The 17,691-nt window shown below is 43.8% G+C and overlaps 1 protein-coding gene across 2 annotated transcripts in view; it reads right to left on the bottom strand.

The window, feature by feature from the left end:
- Nucleotides 1–17,691, bottom strand: part of LOC143815615 (potassium voltage-gated channel subfamily A member 3-like) — a 150,390-nt gene that overhangs the window by 47,856 nt on the left and 84,843 nt on the right. The gene's annotated exons all lie outside the window — the stretch shown is intronic.

Genomic DNA, 17,691 nt, shown 5'->3' with positions numbered 1-17,691 from the left:
AGGAATTATTTGCCAGAGGGATCAAATACTTATTTCTCACTGCAAAATGCAAATAAATTTAAATAATTTATACAATGTGATTTTCTAGATTTTATTTTTGATATTCTATCTTGCAATGTTAAAATTAACTTACCCTTAAAATTATAGACTGTGCATGTCTTTGTCAGTGGGCGAACTTACAAAATCAGCAAGGGATCAAATACTTATTTCCTTCACTGTATATATGTGCGTCCCTATAGTCAGACTTCCTTTCTGTGGTAGATAGATAAAGTTTTGAATGATTACCATTGTCCCTTTTTATCTGTGCCGCTGCTTCCAAATAACCTGTTCACAAATTCAAAGTATGTCATTGGGTGGGAAGGGGTTAAACAGGCAGTTTGGATGACATCACAAAGCACATAAACATCACAGACATCATGTGACATCACAATAGGCATAGAAGGTGCAAAGTGCAACACATGAGCCATCTTGCTTCATTAGAGCCCGACAGCTTGAAGGAAACAAGTCCAGGTAGGGAACTCTTCACTGATGACCTCACTCACAAATTGTATAGACGGGGGATTAGTAGTGGGATTCAGAACTGCATCCATCACCTGAAAATCTCAGCAAAATCCGCTGTATCATGTGACCTGTGATTGTTATAATGATCCTATGATTTAAAAATTTTTCATTGATTAGGTTCCAAGGAAAATATGCCCATTTTGGTTCTTTATTAAGCCAGTGAGAACCCGGCCTAACAGGGGTCACCAATGTGGACAACCCCTTCGTTAAATGAGGACTTGCTGGCGATCCACTGATCATGTGTCACTCGTCATTGCGGAGGGCAATAGGCTGGTTTTGCCCCCTGATACCCATGTGCTCTAATAAAAGCATATAGAACGGGGCGGGCCAGGTGAGACAACTCTAATTGGTTCCATTTTTGGGCAGCTTTGCCATTAATGTTGTCAGAACATAGTATTTCCATAACATAAATGTAATTGCAGACTGCTACAGTTCTCCATTGTCAGCCGTCTTGGTCCTGTTGGATCAGGGGTGACCAGGAACTGCCGGTTTATCGTGATCAGGAACTGCAGTATGGCGTCCTGTGGTTTCCTTTAGTTCATAGAACAGTAGGTGATACGGATTAGAATAAAATGGTGGAAATGTTTAGGTTTTAACGTGCGTCATGACTCAATTATGTGGCTGGTAGCTATTTGCAGCCTGTGATGTTGTCTTATTAATTCTACTCTTGATGTTGGAAACTTCATACATAACACACCAGTGGCAGTTATTACGACAGGGGACATGATATCACAGGGCACATGACATCATAGATATCACATGACATCACAAGGCACATGACATCATAGATATCACATGACATCACAGGGCACATGACATCATAGATATCACACACATGACATCACAATTGGTACAGAATGAATAGTTATTATCCTGAACCACTTGTGTCCCACAAAGCAGCAGCTTGAGGAAAATAAGTCCCAATAGGTAGCTGTTGACTGAACACTAAGACCCCATTTACACATTATGTAGCTGTGGGGTGTTCATGGTGAAGTTTAGAACTGCATTATTTACCCCTAAAAAACCTCAGCAATCATCTGAGTGAAGTGTTCTCTCTTGTGTATCAGAATGATTCCTTAAATAGGACCTACCATTTAATCCTCTTTTTTGTAATGCTAGGTGTTATGTCTCTTGGAGTTCAGATGAGCAACTGTAATGAAGCACGGACAGAAGACGGTGGAGCAGCAGGAAGGCCGAGCAGAAAAAATGGAGAACGTAGTATCTTGAGGGCAACAGGAGACCAGAACTGGAACCACAGGATATGATGAGCAGAATTGGGGCAACGGCAGCTGGAGTAATAGAGTTACAGACTTTGATCAAACTCAGATCGGTGTTTGAACAGAGTGGCATCAGTTTTTCTCAGATGTGGAGAGGGGAAAAAAAGGTTTCTCCACTTTCGCCACTATGTCAGTCTGTGAAAATCAGATCACACTCAGATTTCATCCAAGTGGGGATCAATTTTTTTGCGGGTCCATAGACTTGCATTGCCGATTTTGATCTGACACTGGGATCAAAATCGGACTTGTTTCCGATTTTTTTCTGTGGACCACTGGGTCCGAGGAGAAAATCTGACATTTGCACAGCCCCAAAGAACATCATAGGTGTGAGTGCTATCCGTCAAAACCACGGATAGCAATCAGATGACAAAACTGGTCGTGTGCACAAGCCCTTATGTGGAGTTGATCAATGGGGGACTGGGTCCTGAGAAACCCACTGATCGCTCCACAGAGCTTCTGCCTGAGCGGGCACCAATCTATGTACAGGCTCAATAGAAAGTCTATTAGCCTGTATTCTACTTTATGCACAGGCTTATAGAATTGCACAAATACACTCAAACACACACATATTTATTTTACTTACTTACATAGTGCCATTAATTCCACAGCGCTATGTATACATACTATATATAAATAAATTAAATATATATAAATATATTTATACATATATATTCATATATATGGTCTCGAATTTTCACAGACTGACAAAATGGAGAAACTTTTTTTCCCCTTCTCCACATGTGAGAGAAACTGATGCCACTCTGATCAAAGCCTGATCGGAGTCTGCAACTCTATTATGTATATGTAATTTGTGTACTATAAAATGCAGCTGACCATAAGATGCACCCCAGGTTTTGGGGCAGAAAATAGGAAAAAAAACATTTTTAAATAACATGAGGATGCGTCTTCTAGTCTGGTTTAAAGGTAGCTTGTTGGGGGGGGGCGTCACAGGAAGCAGGGTCACTGCTTCAGCAGGCTGGCGGAGGCGGTAATTGTGGGCCGATGCTGCTGGCCCTGTGATCTCACAAGACGTTTGCGTCGGTGAGTGGAGTCACCTTTCCCATTGATGTTCCTGTAGTGGGCTTCAGGAAAATTGCTGTCGGAGGCCGTGCATGCACAGATTGAGATCTTGGGAGATGAGATCTTGGAAGACGAGATCTCGTCTCCCGACAGCCATTTTTCCGAAGCACACCGCATGGAAATCAATGGAAAAGGAGACTCCGCTCACTGGCGCCGACATCTTATGAGAGTCCAGGGCGAGTAGCATCAGCCCACTCCTGACACCTTCGCCAGCCTCCTGAAGCAACAACCCTACCTCCTGTGACCCGGCTCCACCGCAGCCACCACTCCGGAAACCTACCTTCAGATTATAAAACGCACCCTCATTTTCCTCCAAAATTTGAAGGGAAAAAAAGAGAGTTTTATAATTCGAAAAATACGGTATGCCCGCAGAAACAGGGAGTTGCTTTATGTCAAGTGTTAAGTTTTCACCCTTAATGCCGGTCTTGCTTAGATGTTTAGAAGCCTTGTGACACATTAAATTACCTGATGTGTGGCTTATTCCCACTAGTAGCTCCAACTTCAGATGTTCAATGAACGATCTGTAATAAATCATTAAGTGTGCAATATGTCCTATTAACACAGGATGATGTGCCAACCAAGAGGAACAAAAGAGCATTTCACCTGACGAACGAGCATTTTGCTCATTCATTGGATGATCGTCAGTCTATTTAGATGGCACAATTATCGTGAACGAGCGTCCCCAAGAAACTCTTGTTTGCAGTAATTGTGCAGTGTAAATGCACGTTTGGCAGCAGAATAGTAATTGCTAATTAGATCAGCAAAGTAGTCATGGAACTAGATTGTAAACTTCTAGGAGCAGGGTGTTTATTAGTCTGTATGTTTTCATCAGCATGTATATTACATTGTAAACTAGGAGCAGGGTGTAGATTAGTCTGTAAACTCTCATGAGCAGCCTGTATATTTATATTAGATCGTAAGCTCATTTAATGTTACACAAATAAATATTTAAACTTTTATTTCCTGGTTGGATGTGCCGACATATGCCCTCTTGTCATTTCGGTATCGCTGTAATAACGAGCGGGTGCGGTAACCACCAGCATGTCTGCAGCCTGAACTGAAGATCGCAAGCCGTCAATGTAGTGAGTTCCTATACTTTCCCCTTCCTCCTTCCCTTATTTACCAGTATATTATTCTGTATACTCTCATCAGCATGTATACTGTATATTAGTTTGTAAGCTCCTAGGAGCAGAGCAGGGTGTATATGAGACTGTAAGCTCCCAGGAGCAGGGTGTATATGAGACTGTAAGCTCCCAGGAGCAGGGTGTATATTGTGTATTAGATTGTAAGCTCCCAGGAGCAGGGTGTATAATGTGTATTAGACTGTAAGCTCCCAGGAGCAGGGTGTATATTGTGTATTTGATTGTAAGCTCCCAGGAGCAGGGTGTAAATTGTATATTAGATTGCAAGCTCCTAGGAGCAGGGTGTATATTGTGTATTAGATTGTAGGCTCACAGGAGCAGGGTGTATATTGTGTATTAGATTGTAAGCTCACAGGAGCAGGGTGTATATTGTATATTAGATTGCAAGCTCCTAGGAGCAGGGTGTACATTGTACCGTATTTTTAGGACTATAAGACACACCGGAGCATAAGACGCACCCCAAATTTTCAGAAGGAAAATAGGGGAAAAAAAAATAAAGTGCCAAATGGGGGTCCATCTTACAGTCCGAAATCAGCTTACCGGGGGTTATCGGCAGCGCTGGTGGAGCGTGGTCACAGGGGTATTCGGTGGTCCGGTGATATGACTCCCATCCCAGACTGGTGCGGCAGGTTTGGCAATGCTCGTGGTGTGGGGGCTCCACTGACATTTTCTGAAAGCCCGGAGCCCCCTCACATCCATTGCTGTGATACGGTGGCCTCCGGGAAATCCCATCCCAGGCTAGAGTGACAGGTTCCACGGTGCTCTGTGGGGGCTCCGCCGGCATTATGTGAAAGCCCAGAACTCCACGCACATCCATAACTGCAATGCGGTGCCGAGATCTCAATCTGAGTATGCGTCGCCCCCGGCAGCCATTTTCCCGGAGGCCACTGCATCGCAGTAATGGATGTGCGGGGGGTTCCGCCGGCATTTCGTATGAGCCGAACCTGCTGCACCAGCCTGGGAAGGGAGTGTGATCATCACCCTGCAGCGTTGGAATCGCCCGACTCCTGCCTCCGCCACACTACTTGTAAGTATATTCTGACTATAAGATGCACGCCCATTTTCCCCAAAACTTTTTGAGAAAAAAAGTGCGTCTTATAGTCCGAAAAATACAGTATATTAGATTGTAAGCTCCCAGGAGCAATGTGTATTTATCTTTTCCCTTCCAAATCGACTCTCCTGAGCTTATAATACATGTAGATATACAGCAATATGCAGCAGGACAGATGTGATCCAGGGAAATATCCGATCGTCAAAACTGGGGTCAGGAAGGAATTTTTTTCCCCCCTGAGACAGAACTCTCCAGGGGGTTTCTTTGCCTTCCTCTGGATCTTTTGGTCCAGTGGCTCTCAGCCAGTCCTCAATGCCCACAGCTAGTTCTGTGGTCTGTATAGGGCCTGACCTGAGAGTATTGTGGTCATGGTTTAATTTCTTAAAAGGCCGGTAATATTTTTATTACAGTGTTGCTTATTGCTATTACAATAAAAAATTAAAAATAAACAATAAAAGTGTCATGACTTTTTTTGTATTCAATGTCTTTTTACACAGTTATAATGATGGGAGTGATCATTACTAGACTCAATACTCTACAAACTGAACCAGGAATTATGGGGGGCGCCATTTACAGAAGGCAGGCCACATATATCTCCACTATTGTGGTATCCTAATGTCAACTCGTGTCCCAAGTTACATTAAAACTGTTATGGAGGCAGTGCCCTAAAATAATATATGTCCTACACAACAAACTACCCGATAGAAGACAGAAGACAGGGACACAGCGCTGCAGAATACATGAAACACAAACAGTGTAGGATTGGGGTGCCAAGGGCCCATCAGTAACCAACCCCAGGGTCCCACATTTCAGCTATATAATGTAACATTATCCTCAATTACAAATTTAAATAACAATGAACTGGGTAGATTGTTAGATGAATAAGATGCCGCCTTTGTCCGTACATAGTGATTCAAGTATATATTGCCAAGTACTGCTTATATAAGAGGGTGGTGACCCACTCTTGCACAGTGACCCACCAGAGGATTTTCTTGTTTTCCTGTGAGCCAGTCAAAGCTTGTGTATAATATGTGTAATGTATGTAAATGTAACACTTAGTGATTGTGGTGGTGATCTGCCCAGTTACATACTGTAGCGACAGACATAGTTAAAGCTTGGGACTGGCCCATAGTGGGAGGGAAAAGCCCTAGTAAAATAGGACTACTTGCTGATACTGATAATCAGATAGGGAAGTACAGTATAGCGGACAGCCATCGTTCAAGGCAGTGGGAGGCCTTACTGGAATCTGCAATATCCGAAGCCTAGGGCTCAGTACAGATATTACAAAGAGTGCTTTATCCTCTAGTGTACAGAGGAAGTGAAAGTGAAACCGCGTTAATATAAGGTAACGGATCCTCGTTACACTGCGGGACTGGACAGGAAATCCCTGGAAAACCAGTTAACGTGAGGATAGTCCAGGAGGAATGGAGAGCGATGCTGAAGACGTACTGTACTAAAGAAACAAGGAATAAGAAGTGCATGTTGGGTCTGATGAACTTGAACTGCCCAATAAATGCTTGCTTATTACAATGAACTGTGTGTTCTCCTGAGTTATGTGTGGAGTCTCCTGAGGAGGGAGACCTACAGAAAGCAGAGGTCTGCGGTTCACAGGTGAATGTGATGCACCCCACACTTGCCAGCATAGACAGAATAGGACTGAAATTCAGCCCTGGCATTTGAGATCACACAGTCCCATGGTGTTTCCCCGCCCCCGAGCAGCAGATTGGGATATATTACTAATATTACCTTGCCTGGAGGAAATCAAGATTTACTACAAGACCAATATTTCAAATAATACCAATACTATTGCTATATAATATTACATAATTATAATATCAAAATACCGTATATACTCGAGTATAAGCCGACCCGAGTATAAGCCGACCCTCCTAATTTTGCAACAAAAAACTGGGAAAACTTATTGACTCAAGTATAAGCCTAGGGTGGAAAATGCAGCAGCTACCGGTATATGTCAAAAATAAAAATAGATACCAATAAAAGTAAAATTAATTGAGACATCAGTCGGTTAAGTGTTTTTGAATATCCATATTGAATCAGGAGCCCCATATAATGCTCCATGCAGTTCTTTATGGCCCCATAGATGCTCCATATAATGCTCCATGTAGTTATGGCCCCATAGATGCTCCATATAATGCTCCATGCAGTTATGGCCCCATAGATGCCCCCATATAATGCTCCATGCAGTTATGGCCCCATAGATGCCCCATATAATGCTCCATGCAGTTATGGCCCCATAGATGCTCCATATAATGCTCCATGCAGTTATGGCCCCATATAATGCTCCATATAATGCTCCATACAGTTATGGCCCCATAGATGCTCCATATAATGCTCCATGCAGTTATGGCCCCATAGATGCTCCATATAATGCACCATGCAGTTATGGCCCCATAGATTCCCCATATAATGCTCCATGCAGTTATGGCCCCATAGATGCCCCTTATAATGCTCCATGCAGTTATGGCCCCATAGATGCCCCATATAATGCTCCATACAGTTATGGCCCCATATAATGCTCCATACAGTTATGGCCCCATAGATGCTCCATATAATGCTCCATGTAGTTATGGCCCCATAGATGCCCCATATAATGCTCCATACAGTTATGGCCCCATATAATGCCCCATATAATGCTCCATGTAGTTATGGCCCCATATAATGCTCCATACAGTTATGGCCCCATATAATGCCCCATATAATGCTCCATGTACTTATGGCGCCATATAATGCTCCATACAGTTATGGTCCCATAGATGCTCCATATAATGCTCCATGCAGTTATGGCCCCATAGCTGCCCCATATAATGCTCCATACAGTTATGGCCCCATATAATGCTCCATGTAGTTATGGCCCCATATAATGCTCCATACAGTTATGGCCCCATATAATGCTCCATGTAGTTATGGCCCCATATAATGCTCCATACAGTTATGGCCCCATAGATGCTCCATATAATGCTCCATGCAGTTATGGCCCCATAGATGCCCCATATAATGCTCCATACAGTTATGGCCCCATATAATGCCCCATATAATGCTCCATGTAGTTATGGCCCCATATAATGCTCCATACAGTTATGGCCCCATAGATGTCCCATATAATGCTCCATGCAGTTATGGCCCCATATAATGCCCCATATAATGCTCCATGTAGTTATGGCCCCATATAATGCTCCATACAGTTATGGCCCCATAGATGCTCCATATAATGCCCCATATAATGCTCCATGCAGTTATGGTCCCATATAATGCCCCATATAATGCTCCATGCAGTTCTTTATAGCACCATAGACGCTCCATACAGCATTGTGCCACATGTAATGCTGCTGCTGCAATAAAAAGAAAAATCACATACTCATCTCTCGTCGCTGCCTGCTGCTCCTCAGCGTCCCGTCTCTCCGCACTGACTGTTCAGGCAGAGGCTGGCGCACAAACTCATACGTCATCGCGCCCTCTGACCTGCACAGTCACTGCAAGAGGACAGGAAGACGGAGCGGCGCCCGGCGAATGGAACGCGGACAGGTGAATATAAAATACTCACCTGGTCCCGGCGCTCCTGACGCTGTCCCTGCCTGTCCCATGGTACCGCAGCTTCTTCCTGTAATGAGCGGTCACTAGTACCGCTCATTACAGTAATGAATATGCGGCTCCGCCCCTATGGGAGTGGAGTCCATATTCATTACATTAATGAGCAGTACCAAGTGACCGCTGAATAGAGGAAGAGCTGCAGCGAGGGAGACCATGGGACAGGCTGGGACAACGTTAGGAGCGCCGGGAGCAGGTGAGTATGCGACAGTCCTCTCTCCCCCTCACCTGCCGACCCCGCCGCCGAACATGACTCGAGTATAAGCCGAGAGGGGCACTTTCAGCCCAAAAATTTGGGCTGAAAATCTCAGCTTATACTCGAGTATATACGGTAATGTTGCAATATTGCAAACAAAAATCAACAAACCATAGCCAAATATTACCAGCATATAGAGTATTAATAATACCACCATACTGATCGTTAAAGGGGTTGAGGTTAAAGTCTATGTAACTTCAGACTTCTGAATACTCATACCGCACACTGACAGGAGTCTCCAGTTCCGGCATTGGGAGCGGCCATCATGTGAACTAAGGACGCGATTTTCACACCTCTGGCCATATTCTGACTGACAGTACTTGGCTTTGTGTGTTTCACTTGTATTGAGCGAGGCCGTGCATGTCTAGTCAGCATGTGACCACATGTATGCAAATCGCATAACTACAGTAGGTGCAAGGGTTGCAATCGCACCAGGACTCTGGAGCCTAGAGGGCCCCAAATGTCCATTTGGCTTATATAAAAAGACCAATGCTAGTAAAGACTTGCAATAATTGGGGGCCCCATTAGAGCTTTTGCTTTGGGGCCCATGCTGTTCAAATTACACCACTGTACATTATCATTTCCCTGTGCCAGCACCGGAGAATTCTCACAGCGAGCGAGCTCTGTGAGGATTCAGAAGTCTGCAGTAACAGAGTCACTGCAGACTTTAGCTTCAAGCTTGGATAACTACTTTAACCAAAAACACCCTACTAAGACTGATATTACCACTATACAGTGACCATATAACGGTAATATCCATTTTACACCAGTGAGATTCTCGCTCTTTGTTGTCAATCATTTTTCCTTTTCCTTTGCATTCTTGACTTAACTGATTTTCTAGGACCCTTCTCTTTCTAACACCTCAACACAAATCACAACTTATACCTTATAATAATTCCCCTGTTCCTCCTTTAATAATGCCCCTTTTAACCTCTTATATTACTCTGTACCTCCCTATAATAATAAACAATATCCCCTGTGCTTTCTTATATTAATAATAAGAATGATTTCTTGCTTCCCCATAATGATAACAATCCCTCATTGTGCTTCCTTGTTATAATGACCCTCAGTGTCTCTATATTGTAATAATGCTCCTGAGCAGGGGCCTACATAAATAACAGGTGCCCCTTATAAGAAGTCTTATCACGTCACAGTAAAAGAAGCGCATATCTCCCAACATTTTAAGAAACGTAGAAGGAAGTGTATTACAGCACTAGTTATTTTGCTCCTACTGAAGCCCGAGTGGTCTCACTCACTATGATACCCCATTCATCACCCCCCGTAGAATATTATACCCCATTCATGACCCCCATAGATTATAACCCCACAAAGTGTGATGACCCCACACAGTATGATTGTCCCACAAGCCTTACACAAAGTATAATATCCCTCAGCATACCACACAGTAAAATTGTCATCACAGCCTTCCATACAGTATGGTATCCACCACAGCCCCCAATATACAGCATGAGAGGCACCACAGACCCCCACAAAGTATGATGTCCACCACAGGCCCCTATATAAAATCTGATGTTCATCAAAGCCCCCACAGCCCATATATAGTATGATGTCCCCCATAACCAACCCATACAGAATGTCACCACAGCCCCCAACATAGTATAATGCACAACATAGACCTCCAGAAGGTATAATGTCCACCACAGCCACACCATACTGTATGATGTCCACCACAAACACCCTACACAGTAAGCAGATCCTCCCCATAGCCACCCCATACCATATGATAGTTCTGTCATACACTATTGAGATCCCCATAGCCAAAATACTGTATGACAGTCCCCCCACAGTCCCCTATATAGTATGATGGTTCCGTCACAACACCCTGTATAGTATGATGGTCCGCCTCACACCCCCATATAGTATGATGGGCCCTATAAAGTATGATGGTCTCCCAACACCCCCATATAATATGATGGTATAGCTCATTGTATATTATGATGATACACCTCACAGCTCCTATATAGCATGATGGTACTACCAACAATCTCCCACATATTATGTTTCACCTCATAGTCCCCTATATAGTATGATGGTCCACGTCACAGCCCCCTACATAGTATGATGGTCCACCTCACAGCCCCCCATACAGTATGATAGTCCCTCCAAAAGCCCCCTATATAGTATGATGGTCCCCTTAACAACACCTTCTATATAGTATGATGTTACAACCCATAGAAGCTTATATATTATGATGGTACACATCACAGCTTGTATGTAGTATGCTGGTTCACCTCATAGCCCCCTATATGATGGTCCACCTCACAGTACCCCCATTTACTATGGTGGTGGATCCCACAGCCCTTTATATACTACTAGCTGTACTACCCGGCTTCGCCCGGGTTAATGACTGCTGTTAGCAAAATAGAATGTGTTAACAAAAATGTATTCTGCACACAAAAACCACAAAACAAATAGATAGAAATGTAATTATTAAAAGGCAAAAACTAAGCTAATAGAAGCATTTCACAACATATATTAGCTTTGTTATACTGAGAATGTCTTTGTTGCCTATATTAACCAATCAGAGCTCAGGTTAATTAACTGTAGCAAAATAGAAGCTGAGCTGTGATTGGTTGCTATTGGCAGCCTGATAAATCCCCAGCCAACAGGAAGCCCACCCCCTGGCAGTATATATTAGCTTACACATACACATAATAGACAGGTCATGTGACTGACAGCTGCCGTATTTCCTATATGGTACATTTGTTGCTCTTGTAGTTTGTCTGCTTATTAATCAGATTTTTATTTTTGAAGGATAATACCAGACTTGTGTGTGTTTTAGGGCGAGTTTCATGTGTCAAGTTGTGTGTGTTGAGTTGCGTGTGGCGACATGCATGTAGCGACTTTTGTGAGATGAGTTTTGTGTGGCGACATGCGTGTAGCAACATTTTCTGTGTCGAGTTGCATGTGACAGGTTAGTGTAGCAAGTTGTGTGCAGCAAGATTTGTGCATGGCGAGTTTTGCGCGTGGCGAGTTTTATGTGTGGTGCGTTTTGAGTATGTGCAAGTTTTGTGTGAGGCAACTTTTGCATGTGGTGCAACTTTTGTACATGTGGCAATTTTTCTGTGTGTGCAAGTTTTGCATGAGGTGAGTTTTCCATGAGGTGAGTTTTGCACGTGTGGCGAGTTTTGCGTGAGCCTAGTTTTGCATATGGCGAGTTTTGCATGTAGCGAGTTTTGCGCGTTGCGAGTTTTGAGTGGTGACTTTTGTGTTTCGACTTTTATGTGGCGAGGTTGGTGTGTGTGTGGTGAAATGTGTGCTGAGGGTCGTATATGTGTTCAAGCACGTGGTAGTGTGTGGCGCATTTTGTGTTTGTGTTCATATCCCCGTGTGTGGTGAGTATCCCATGTCGGGGCCCCACCTTAGCAACTGTACGGTATATACCCTTTGGCGCCATCGCTCTCATTCTTTAAGTCCTCATTGTTCACATCTGGCAGCTGTCAATTTTCCTCCAACACTTTTCCCTTCACTTTTTCCCCATTATGTAGATAGGGGCAAAATTGTTTGGTGAATTGGAACGCGCGGGGTTAAAATTTCACCTCACAACATAGCCTATGACGCTCTCGGGGTCCAGACGTGTGACTGTGCAAAATTTTGTGGCTGTAGCTGCGACGGTGCAGATGCCAATCCCGGACATACACACATACATACATACACACATTCAGCTTTATATATTAGATATACCTGTATGTAATCTCCTGTATATAGTATATACCTGTGTGTCATCTCGCCTATATATAGTATATATCTGTGTGTCATCTCCTCCTGTATATAGTATATACCTGTATGTCATCTCCTCCTATACATAGCATATACCTGTATGTCATCTCCTCCTGTATATACTATATACCTGTAGGTAATCTGCTCCTGTATATAGTATATACCTGTGTGTCATCTCCTCCTGTATATAGTATATACCTGTATGTCATCTCGTCCTGTATGTAGTATGTACCTGTATGTCATCTCCTCCTCTATATAGTATATACCTGTGTGTCATCTCTCCTGTATATAGTATATATCTGTGTGTCATCTCCTCCTGTATATAGTATATACCTGTGTGTCATCTCCCCTGTAAATAGTATATACCTGTATGTCATCTCGTCCTGTATGTAGTATGTACCTGTATGTCATCTCCTCCTCTATATAGTATATACCTGTGTGTCATCTCCTCCTGTATATAGTATATATCTGTATGTCATCTCCTCCTGTATTAGACCTCGTTCACACGTTATTTGGTCAGTATTTTTACCTCAGTATTTGTAAGCTAAAATGGCAGCCTGATAAATCCCCAGCCAACAGTAAGCCCACCCCCTGGCAGTATATATTAGCTCACACATACACATAATAGACTGGTCATGTGACTGACAGCTGCCGGATTCCTATATGGTACATTTGTTGCTCTTGTAGTTTGTCTGCTTATTAATCAGATTTTTATTTTTGAAGGATAATACCAGACTTGTGTGTGTTTTAGGGCGAGTTTCGTGTGTCAAGTTGTGTGTGTTGAGTTGCGTGTGGCGACATGCATGTAGGGACTTTTGTGAGATGAGTTTTGTGTGGCGACATGCGTGTAGCAACTTTTTGTGTGTCGAGTTGCATGTGACAGGTTAGCGTTGTGTGCAGCAAGTTTTGCGCATGGCGAGTTTTGCGCGTGGCGAGTTTTATGTGTGGTGCCTTTTGAGTATGTGCAAGTTTTGTGTGAGGCAACTTTTGCATGTGTTGCAACTTTTGTGCATGTGGCAATTTTTCTGCGTGTGGCAATTTTTCTGCGTGTGCAAGTTTTGCGTGTGGCGAGTTTTCCATGAGGTGAGTTTTGCACGTGTGGCGAGTTTTGCATGTAGAGAGTTTTGCGCGTGGCGAGTTTTGAGCGGCGACTTTTGTGTTTCTACTTTTATGTGGCGAGGTTGGTGTATGTGTGGTGAAATGTGCGCTGAGGGTGGTATATGTGTTCGAGCACGTGGTAGTATGTGGCGCATTTTGTGTGTGTTCATATCCCCGTGGTGGTGTGGTGATTATCCCATGTTGGGGCCCCACCTTAGCAACTGTACAGTATATACTCTTTGGCGCCATCGCTGTCATTCTTTAAGTCCCCCTTGTTCACATCTGGCAGCTGTTAATTTGCCTCCAACACTTTTCCTTTCATTTTTTCCCCATTATGTAGATAGGGGCAAAATTGTTTGGTGAATTGGAAAGCGCGGGGTTAAAATTTCACCTCACAACATAGCTTTGATGCTCTCAGGGTCCAGACGTGTGACTGTGCAAAATTTTGTGCCTGTAGCTGCGACGCCTCCAACACTTTTCCTTTCACTTTTTCCCCATTATGTCGATAGGGGCAAAATTGTTTGGTGAATTGGAAAGCGCGGGGTTAAAATTTCACCTCACAACATAGCCTATGACGCTCTCGGGGTCCAGACGTGTGACTGTGCAAAATTTTGTGGCTGTAGCTGCGACGGTTCAGATGCCAATCCCGGACATACATACATACATAGATACATACACACACACACACATTCAGCTTTATATATTAGATGATGGTCCAACTCACAGTGCCCTATATATGTGATGATCCCCCACAACCACCCAAATATTAAAAAAAATCCCTATACTCACCTAATTCAGACATCTCATCCTTTGCAGCGAGCGTCTGACTCCTCTTCTATCCATTCTCGCAGTGGATGCTGGCGGCGCGATGCAGTAACGTTATTTCACCACTGACGACACCTGTTGGTCACAGCCGGAAAGGTCACCCGTGGCCTGCTGGGGCAAGAGACGGGGCCAGTAACTTTGTGCTCCGTCACAACTGTTAGTTAGCTAACTTGCTTGGTAACTATGTTATTATGTCACAACTGTTAACAATATTCGTGTCTTGAGGATGCAGATTCTGATAACAAGGTAGCAGACAAGGTGGCCCACAACAAGACAGGCCCTTATGGCATTTGCCAGATGGCCAGTCTGGCCCTGCAACCACCCAGAGACTTTAGTGTTCTTGTGTCTAACTCGGGGAGCAGTAGAGTGAGCCGACCTGCCACAGTGTATATATATATATATTTGTATACACAGTATATACATATGGGTGCTCATACAAGAGGTCTTTTGTTTCGCTGTATAAGGAACCATAAAACGAAATGTGTTTTAAGGGCATTGTCGCCACATCTAAAAACACAACTTTTTATATGACAGCACAATGCAGTCATTGTCACAGAAAAATAATGAAGAAAGCAACCACTTCATTTAGATGAGTTTCACTATAGTTTTTACTATGGCCATACTTACAGGAGTCTCTTTGTGATTTAGCGTGGCTCTATTTAAAATTGTCACTACATTTTATGAAAAAAAGCAATAAATCCCAGCGAGTGAATGTATCCTATAATATGATTTTCACAGAGTGTCATATAACATAATGCCGGTCCTGGCCCTGATTATTTTGTCATGTTTTGCATAAAACAACATATCTTTGTAGCCTATATCTCTGCCAAATGGTTAAAGAAGAAAACGTATTACACACATGGAGGTAAGTAAAGCAGATGTCTGTATTGTTATATGTACTAAACAAAAGTCACACATTGAGGTACGGTAAGTAAAGCCGATTTCTGTACTGTTGTATATATTTTTGAAAGTATTGATTGTCGTAATACCAATGGATTCACAGAAAACTAATATAAAAATGAATAATAATAATATGGTGACCATATCACCATAGCATCAGCACCTTCTGGTAAGTGTTGGCCTGTGAGCCTGACATCTACCCGTATTTTCCGGCGTATAAGACGACTGGGCGTATAAGACGACCCCCCAACTTTACCAGTTAAAATATAAAATCTTCTTAAAAGTCGGGGGTCTTCTTATACACCCTATGTCGTCTTATAGGGCCGGTGAATATGTGCCTTTTGGGGGGGGAGTGATCCTGATGACGAGGGGGCGTCTCACAGGAAAGTGAGTATCCCCCATTACCTTATCGTAGCGGTGCAGCGTGGGGGTGTCAGTGCTGGGAGTGGCGGCGGCGGCTGCTGTGCTCTGGTGCGGCGGCTGCTGTGCTCTGGTGCGGCGGCTCCTCTTCTGTGTGGGGCCTCTGTGCTGTGCGGTGGCGGTGGCGGCGGCATATCTTTATCCAGTTGGGGCTCCTCCGGCATCTCCTTAGCCCTGGAGGCCCCGCCGCAACTCCATGAGTGCAATGCAGCGGCCATTTTCCCGGAGGCAGCTCAATAGGTGCGATGCGGTGGCCTCCGGGAAAATGGCCGCTGCTCAGATTCAGATCTCGTCCCGAAATCTCGGGACACGAGATCTGAATCTGAGCAGCGGCCATTTTCCCGGAGGCCACCACATTGCACCGATGGAGTTGCGGCGGGGCCTCCAGGGCTAAGGAGATGCCGGAGGAGCCCCAACTGGATAAAGATACGCCGCTGCCGCCGCCACCTCACAGCACAGAGGCCCCACACAGAAGAGGAGCCGCCGCACCAGAACACAGCAGCCGCCGCCGCTCCCAGCACTGACACCCCCACGCTGCACCGCTAGGATAAGGTAATGGGGATTACTCACTTTCCTGTGAGACGCCCCCTCGTCATCAGGATCACTCCCCCTCCCCACCCACCATATACACCGGCGTACAAGTCGATTCCCGGCGTATAAGACGACCCCCGACTTTTAAGAAGATTTTCGGGGGTTAAAAAGTCGTCTTATACGCCGGAAAATACGGTATTTTAAGGGGCTATTATATGTGAAGGACTATTAATACAAAATTAAATTATTATGTTAGAAATATTAGACGCATTTCTGAAAATTTGATAATACAGGATGGCAAAGGACTGGCAAATTGAATACTGCTTATTTTTTATCCCACACTGAGTACTTAGTAAAAAAATGTTAACTGACCAGACAATCGCTTTCATCATATTCTTGTAGTCTTAGCAGTCAGAAGATCACCCGATGAACGAGTTTGCTTGTTCATCAGGTGAAATGATCTGAGCTGCACAAAAGATCATGGCTCTCAGAAGCATCGTCTACTGTAAACAAGGCTTGCACTGTCGAGATCAATGGCAGCCTATGTGCACTGAGCCATGTATTACACATCTACCTGTGTACTCAGGCTTTTAAGTAACAGATCAACAAACAAGGTGATAATCGGCAGTCGTTTGTGAGAACCAACCTTTACTTATCCCCCTCTTCAGTTTATAGCCATTTGCTTTGCCCAAACTATAGCAAAGAAATTACAGATTCTATAATAATTGCAAAAAAGTGATACTTGTGATCTGCAATAATAATCACAAAAAGCTTCAAGTTCTCAAACTGCTGGTTACATACTGTGTTCTGGGAAGGAGTAAAGCTCTGGAGAAAACGAACATGCAATAGGATACTATCCCTATGCAATTAAAGAGCTATTTAACAGTGAACCAGTGGAAAGTCCTTGGGGTCCTGTTTAGAGAAGATAGGCAGCTATGGATTCATCACGTCACTTGTTGTGCTGGAAAACTGCACAAGATGCTCTGAGAGGCCATGTCTTGTTAACGCTCAGTATGCTATAAATGACGCTGATGCAATACACGCACATGTCAATAACATACAGAATGGCAGACATCACAAAAATATTAGAATCTCTGCAGGTCCGAGACCAAGTGGTAAAAGGACCATGGTCATGTTGGCAGCATAGATGAGGGTTATCACATCGCTGCTTGTAGAATAGCGGCATGCATTGCAAGTTTCCCA

This window comes from Ranitomeya variabilis, chromosome 3 (assembly GCF_051348905.1).
Source record: "Ranitomeya variabilis isolate aRanVar5 chromosome 3, aRanVar5.hap1, whole genome shotgun sequence".
In the NCBI taxonomy this organism is placed as follows: Eukaryota; Metazoa; Chordata; class Amphibia; order Anura; family Dendrobatidae; genus Ranitomeya; species Ranitomeya variabilis.
The sequence above is the reverse complement of the archived record's forward strand: the minus strand, read 5'-3'. Positions and strand labels throughout refer to the sequence as shown.